The 8242-nt window shown below is 42.3% G+C and overlaps 1 protein-coding gene across 1 annotated transcript in view; it reads left to right on the top strand.

The window, feature by feature from the left end:
• Positions 1-5084: 5084 nt before the first annotated feature.
• The window catches only part of KLF8 (KLF transcription factor 8), a 256752-nt gene continuing 253594 nt past the window's right edge, over positions 5085-8242 (top strand). Inside the window, exon 1 of the mRNA XM_031445056.2 lies at positions 5085-5105. The gene's annotated coding sequence lies outside the window, so the exon portion shown is untranslated. The remainder of the gene's footprint in view (positions 5106-8242) is intronic.

Raw genomic sequence — 8242 nt, 5'->3', positions numbered from 1 at the left:
TTGATTTTGAGACATACATTTAGGTGTTCATCAGCTTATAGTCAGAGCTACAGAACTGAATGAGATCACTTAGGGAGAGAAAATAGATAGAAAAGAATAGGGTTAAAAAGAAGCCTTGAGGTACTCTAATATGCACACTTAGAGATGGAGAAAAGACTAAAAAGGAACAGTCAGTGAGGCAAGAGTAAAATCACTGAAGTAGTTTTACACAGAAGCCAAGAGACAAAAACTGCTTCAAGAAAGCAGTAGTGGTCAATTATGCCAAGTGTTGCTGAATTAAGGACAGAAAAGTGGCCACTTGATTTAGTAATATGGAGGTGGTCAGTCTCTACTTCCTTAACCATCTTAGGGCATGCACAGAAGAACTTGAGAGAGGTATTATTGTCTCCTGTGTTTTTGTGTGAAGAAGCTAGAGCTCAAAGAGATTAGGTAACTTGCCTCAAGTAAAACAGCTAAAGAATGACAGACTTGGAAATGGAAGTTTTCTTATTCCAAATCCAGTCTTATTTGCACTATACCACAGCTGCTTTTCATATCTGGGAGGTTTTTTTTGGTTTGTTACATGAGTGTCTGAAGTTCCATGTGTAGTGCAGAACTGAATTCATTTCAACATGCCTGGAGTGTCTATATGTGCAGAACTCTGGGGTAGGCAGGGCAAAAGATCTGAAGATGACAAAGACACAGACCATGTTCCCAAGGAGCTTGTACAGTCTAGTAAGACAGCATCTGTACAACTATATCCTAAGACAATGTAGAAGTAATGGAAACACAGAAAAGTGAGGATTTGGATTAGTTCTGGACCAATGAGTTGGTGGGGAGAGCTTGTTAATCTTCCTATTTACTGCTATATACTCACTATGTCCCTGTTAAAAAAAAAAAGGGGGGGATCAATCAAATATTGAGCACCAACTTTTTGCCAGGAACATAGTGAGTATACAGCAGTAAATAAGTAGACTTTGGCTAGCATAAGTAATAAAAGTTAAAAAAAAAAAAAACTAGGGGAATAGGGAACTTATTGAAAGGATAATGGAATATCTCACAGGGCTAAGGGGAGAGTTGACTCAGAAAGGGCAGGAACCAGATCAGCTCTGGGTACAAAAGTAGTATGAATTTATAGATCTCTCCACTTTAAAGTGACACCCCACCCCCAATGATCCCAATCTCTGTTTAAGCTGAAAAGGTTGTGTTCTGGGAGAGAGAAACTGATTGTCCCAGCTGGGTCAGGGATCTTCCCCTGAAATAAGTTATTATGGCAAATAGGGAAGGTTCACATATCACATGGCCATTACAGGACATTCCATGGTTTCAAACCACTTCCAAAGAGGTAAATCCTTGTTAATTGGACATCTACTCCAACCCATGTAGTATCTACTAAAATCTAATATCAAGAATAATGAAATTAAGGGAATGTGTTCACTCTCCTAGAAGATTGATATTCTAAGCCTTTTCCTGTCATAAGAACTTTCTGTCATCAGTGAGCTGACAATAGGGAACTGACAGAGAATTTCTGAGGTAGAAGGAGTCTTTGGCAACCATTAATTCAACTTCCTCATTGTATACGAGGAGTATGAGGCTCTTGTATGCAGTTTCACATGTAGTCACAAGGCAAATAAGTGATATTACTGTGTAAATAGGAAACTTCTGACTTTTGATCCTCTGGGTCCTTTCTCTACCTGTTGTCTACAGTGCTTAGCACTGTACTGAGAATATAACTTTAGAATTTTTCCAATATCCCTATGGTATCATGCTCAGGTATAGGTAGCAACCTAGCAAGAGGTATCTATCATCCATGGCCAGAAGTCCAGAGAATAGGGCCAAGTCAAGTAGCTTCTATAAACAGGAAAACAGCTGAGGTTAGAACACACGATGGATAAACAATCAAGGATGTTTCAATGACAACTTAATACAGGTCTAAAAGACAGGATTCTTTTCCTCCTGAGCTTTCTATTCTTGACACTAAATAGCCATGGGTCCTTCCACTAGAAAAAGAAGTGGCTACCTCACATGACCTTGCATAAAGGTCATAGCTTAAGAAGTGCTCAAAGCATCCTTCTTGCTTTATGTAACCAATGAGCCTATTTTCACCTGCTTCCCTTCATCTTTAACCAATTAACATATAGCAAACTGGGGTGTCTACTCTTCCCAATATTATAATGATTTCAAGTTTAGTTTAGGAAATAGGTATAGTGTAGTGGGAAAGTGTATATATCTGAAGCCATACTGCCTGGGTTCAAATCTCACCTTCACCATTTCCTAGAAGTGTGATTTTTGGCAAGTCACTCTATCTCCCTGGGCTTTTGTTTTCCCACCTGTAAAATGAGGATAATAACAATGTCTACTTCATAGGAAGGTTGTGAGAATCAAATGAGTTAATATATCCTTGGGGTTATAAGAGAGCATATATAGATAATCTGACTTGAAAAAAAGGGAACACATCTAGAGACAAATATTCTATTAATTCAGGTGAATCAGGCCCTCAAGAACTATACTCCCTAGCACTGACTTGACAAAACTAAGAACAGTTAACTCACACACCAGCAATCAGCTTCAAACTCTAAGAACCAACTTAAAAGCACACTACAACTGCTCCAACTACCATTCCTAACTCAGCCCAGAAATAAAGCATCCAGATGGATGTCCTAAAGGAGAATACATGGGGCCAGTGGTACATAACAGGTGCATTTCTCTTTGCTGCCTTTTGGTTTTGGTTTGTTTGTTGTTTAAAAACAGATAGCATCCAGATAGATACAAGTAGATATTGCTTTCATTTGTTTCTTCAACAAATATCAGTTGAGCCCCTACTACATGGCAGCCACTGTTCAGTATGCTGAGGATAGAGCAGAGAGCAAAATAGATGAATTCCCTACTCTTGCTCTCTAGTGAGAGAGACAGTTTACCACTGTTTTAGGTTGTGATCAGTGCTGTGATAAAAATAAGAAAGAATAATGTCACAGAGAGTGCCTGGGCCATCAGAGCTACTTTAATTTAGGTGATCATGGAAAGCTTCCCTGAGATTTGAGGGATACTGGAGCCCACCATGGGTAGAACCAGATAGAAGGAAAAGGGAGTGCAAAGTCCCTGAGATCAGACAGATCTTAGAACATTGGAATAAAAAAAGAGATCAGTGTTGTTAGAGGACAGTGAACAAAGTTTTGTAAATCAAATCAAAGAGGTAGGCAGGGGCTGAATCTAGAGATGTCCGTGGCTGGGACCAGGATGGTAGTAGTGGAAATGGGGAGAACTGGTCAGATACTGGACAAAATTTTAAGCCAGGGACAACAGGATTTCTTGAAAAACTGTATGTGAAGCAAGAGAGGAAAAGAGGTTTCAAGGATGGCTCCAAGATTTTTGGCCCAAACAAACAAGTGTTGCCATTAACTGGAATGGATAGTGGCATGAAACATGGTTTCTGATGGTGTTGCTAGGGATGCAACTGGTGTTCCAGGTTCTTGTCCCATTCCAAAATAGAATTCAGAGCCAAGACGCAGTGGTTAAAAAAAGTAAAGTGAGAATTTATTAAAGGATGGATAGTACACTCTCAAGGGGAGAGTGGGCAGGCTCAGGTGAGAGGCTGCCCTGTGTTTTTTTTTTTTTTTTTTGGCAAGTTAGTTACATAGGTGTAAAAATGAATGGGTGAAATATTCATTGGGGAGGGAAGGGTTTGGGGTTGTATTCCCTGACTATCATCCCAACTCCACTTTCCCAAAGGGAGGAGGGATTTTTGTCTTTATTTAGTCTGGATTGGAAGTGTCATGGCATCCGTGCATGATGGGTACTTCTAATTTACAAGGCTAATTTTATTGAAATGAGGGCATAATGACCAAAAGGTTACATTTGGACACTGGAAATTCCTGCCTTTTCTCACCTTTCTTTGTCAGTCTCCAGGCCACTCATCACCCCAGAAGGTGTGACCACTTATCAACCCAGAGGTTCCTACTTTCCTTTCTCTGCCCAGGGACCCCTGGTGCTTACATGATGTATGGTTTCCTGCATTTGGCCCGTGCCCCTCCTTTCTGCCCAATTCCTGCCATTTGGTCTCTGTCCCCCTTTCTCTGCTCATATCTAGCTATCTGCCCACTCTAACAATGGGTCATTCTGGAGTTTCACTAATACCTGTGGACGGGACCTTTGAGCCTTTCTCCTGCTTTGAGTTGCCTAGTTATGGAGTGGGGAGCTGGTGTGGGACTGCTGTTTTGGGTGAATTGAAAGAATGAAGCACACTTCCTGGAATTCCCACCCCCACTCCCCGCATTCTATTCAGAAACCTGGAGACTTACTCAGATGAGAGACAGAGAAGACTGAGCATATCGGGCCAGGTAAAATGGAGAAGCTCCTGGGACAGGAAATCTACTTTAGCCACTTCAGTCCAGAAACTGTAAGGGAGTGGGCAGCGCCAAGGAGGGGGCTGCAGAAACTTTCTTGGCGATCTGGCAGCCTACGGAACCACTTTTTACCAGAAACAAAGTAAAGAAAAGAGATGGGGTGGGGTTTGGTGGCCTGGCCTCGGAAGGAGTTTGGGTGGAGCCGACTATGCAAGCTTCGGGGCAGAGGGGGAGGGGAGACCGCCACTAGCAACTAATCTCAGCTTCCTAAACTCAGCAGAAAGATCGGAGGCATTGCTGGAAAGGCCAGGAGCCCCGTGATTCTGCCTGCCCGCCAAAGAGAGATGAAAACCCAAGTTGTGCGGTGCAGCTTTAAAGGGGCTGGTGATTGACAGAATGTGTAGCAGTGGATGGGGTGGAGCCGCTGGGTGGGGTCTGGGACAGGCAGCTGGGAGAAACCAAAGGGAAGAAAAAAGAAATCTAGTGCCCCTGATATCGCTAATGCCAGGCGGGGGAAGCTAGCCAGACAGGGAGGACAGGAGGGTTTTAGAGCTCACCTCCGTTGCTACCCCATCAACTCTCTCAAACCCGTCTGTCTCCTTTTGAGATAATTAAAATCGAGTGTACACCGTCCCTAGTCGGTGCCCATTCCCCCTACTGAACTAGGTTTGTAGCACGAGAAAGTGAGGACCCCGGGTTCATCAGCTCAACCCCGGCCCCGCCCCGTCGGCCCCGGCCCGGGGCTGGGAGGAGAGGATGCCTTTGGAGGCGCAGAATCCGAAAGTAAGTCCCTTTCATTTTGCCTACCCACCCCCTCCCCTTCCTTTTGCCACTCTCACTGGGGTCTCCGCTGGGCGGTAAACAGCCACCTAAGTGAAGGAGACTCTTTCAAGAAGAATCTGGAGGGTGGAGCAGGGTAGGGTGGGGTAAGAAGGGGAGGGGAGCGGAGGAGGGGTGGCGCTCTAAAGCCTAGAGGAGCTGCCATCCACGGGATAGGTGCGCTCAGAGTTTGTTGGTTGTATGGTTAGAGCCTTGATTTCCTCTTCCTCTGCTGTCCTTAGAACCTCAACTTACCCCCTCCAGGCGTCCTTTCTTTTTGTTACACTCCAGCATCCCTATCTGGCTGCTTAAATCTTCTAGCCTGAGCTGGGAGGGCTCCATCTTGCCTGGCTTCTTAAAGGCACAGTACACCACTAGTTCAACTGAGGGAAGTATATACTGGAAATTTGATTTTGAGAAGGATGGCACTGACTCACCTTACTAAGACACTATGTATGTTGGGGGAATTTGTATGGAGAGGACAGCTTTTTCTCCCTCATATCAGCCTCCAAACTTATTCTAATATTGAGTTGATTCTCACGAGGTGCATGCTGGGCAATGTTGCCAAGTTGCACATTAGTTAACTGCAGAGTCAATTGCCTCTGTAGTTTTAGCTCAAGAGAAAAATTTCTATTCACTGAGAGGTGCCATGGTAGTGTAGGGGATTTGAAAAAATTAATTTATTCTACAAATATTTATTTAATTCCAGATTCATTGCCTGTGGCTGATGCCACTGCTGAGTGGTGTGTGTAATATGTCAAAACCATGTAGAGTGGTATCACTGATTCCTTTCTTAACAGATTGGTGGGCAAGATTTCTTCCTAGGATATGGAGTTGAATGTTGAATTTGATTCCAACATTTATCAAGCATGTGTCACGTGAAAGTTCCCATTGTTCATCTTTATTGTCTTTCCTTTAGTACCAGGCATCTGTATGCCCAAGCCCAAGTGACTGGGAGATACATTTGGGAGAGATAAGAACTCAAGGCAAAATGATATGCAAAGAGAGAAGGGTAGGGAAGCTTTGATAGGGAAGCCTTGGCTGATGTGTCATTCCTATGTCCATGTCCAGTCTGGAATATTGTGTTGGGAAGGATGGCTTCACTAGCTCCCCTCTGCTGTTAAATAAAAGAACTGGTGTGGTGGACACTTGTTAGAAGGCCTCATACAGATCAGTCACATCTCTTGCAAGTTTGTTTCTCTTGTCTCTGCTTAGAGAGGGTGGCAGGCTTGGATGGAGACTAATGATATCCCACAGGTCAAAGAGATGAAAACATGTCATTTGAAGTTTTAAGCCTAATATTTCACACTGTTTGTTTTTGAGGTATATACCCCTTCTTTCCTTCCTTCCTTCCTTCCTTCCTTCCTTCCTTCCTTCCTTCCTTCCTTCCTTCCTTCCTTCCTTCCTTCCTTCCTTTCTTCCTTCCCCAGTGCCAGCTCTCATCAAGGGCAAGTGTTTGTTCTAGGTTTCTGGGCAACATTTAGCTAAAGCACCTCCCCCCATACTTTCTCTCCTCAACTCATTTTCCAAACCTCAAAACAACCTTATTCTGAATAGCTGTATCGTTCAGTCCACTGGATTCAGATGAAGAAGAAAGCCTCACTTACTGTTTTTTCTCTCTAAAGTCCTGGGCCTATGGGGTCCTAAAAACAAAGGAAATAACAATTCAACTCGCACTCTTCTGGTTACTTTAATCTGTGGGAGTAAAATCTTGTCCCAGAGCCAAGAGCCACTTGTACATGTCACACCCACTGAAGTCTGCTATCCACACCTGGCATGGAGGGTGGGGAAGGGAGCATGTGCTGGTTCCATAGCCAGTCTCCTTCATTTGATAAGCATGGAATATGTTAGGGATTGCTGTGCTTCCATTTTAACATTTGATTGTCACTTTTCATTCATGTTGATTTATCTGGAGAGTTTCTAGATGCAGGATATAACTGTCATAAGTTATGGTTGCTGAAATATGGTTATTCTCTTCCTAGGACAATGAGAGGTTTGTGAACCCACTAACAATTATTACAGGCAAGCAACAGAAGTCCTTCTCCAAGGGCTTCAAGTGGCTTCCTCATAGCAATTTAAGTTGCTTGCTGTCATTCATTCTGCTTCTTGGGATTGCAGAGAATTTCTGTCTACATAGAGGCAAACGGGTTTCTTGAGGGATAATTGCAAAAAGGACACTGCACTCTCTCTCTCTATTTTACAAGCAATAGTTTCAACCCCCAGTTCCTCTTCTGGAATGCCTGGATCTGATGGGCTCAGCTGTTCTTGCTTAGACTAGAACAATTTGCCCCTATATTTACTTTGGTCTGAGTTCCTTCCTAGTTTTTGCTCAGCCTTCAGGGGTAAAGAGCTGTGATAGACAAATGTATCCACAGGAAAGTACATTGTTTTTTTCTTTTTTAAATTGAAGTATAATCGGTTACAATGTGTCAATTTCTGGTGTACAGCATAATGTCCCAGTCATACATATATATACATATATTCATTTTCATAATCTTTTTCATTAAAAGTTATTATAAGATATTGAATATAGTTCCCTGTGCTATATAGAACAAATTTCATTTTATATATTTTTATATATACTAGTTAATAATTGAAAGTCTCAAACTCCCAAATTTATTCCTTTCCACCCCTTTCCACCAGTTACCATAAGATTGTTTACTATGTCTGCAAGTCTGTTTCTGTATTACAGATGAGATCATTAGTGTCTTTTTTTTTAATTAGATTCCACATATGAGTGATATCATATGATATTTTTCTTTCTCTTTCTGTCTAACTTCACTTAGAATGACGATCTCCAGATTCATCCATGTTGCTGCAAATGGCATTATTTTATTATTTTTTATGGCAAAGTAGTATTCCATTGTATAAATATACCACCACTTCTTTATCCAATTGTCTGTCAAAGGACGTTTAGGTTGCTTCCATATCTTGGCTATTGTCTGTAATGCTGCTATGAACATTGGGGTGAATGTATCTTTTCAGATTAGAGCTCCTTCCAGACATATGCCCAGGTGTGGGATTGCTGCATGATATGTTAAGTCTACTTTTAGTTTTTTGAGGAATCTCCATACTGTTTTCTACAATGGCTGCATCAAACT

The sequence above is a fragment of the Camelus dromedarius genome, chromosome X, assembly GCF_036321535.1.
Source record: "Camelus dromedarius isolate mCamDro1 chromosome X, mCamDro1.pat, whole genome shotgun sequence".
Classification (NCBI taxonomy): Eukaryota; Metazoa; Chordata; class Mammalia; order Artiodactyla; family Camelidae; genus Camelus; species Camelus dromedarius.
The sequence above is the reverse complement of the archived record's forward strand: the minus strand, read 5'-3'. Positions and strand labels throughout refer to the sequence as shown.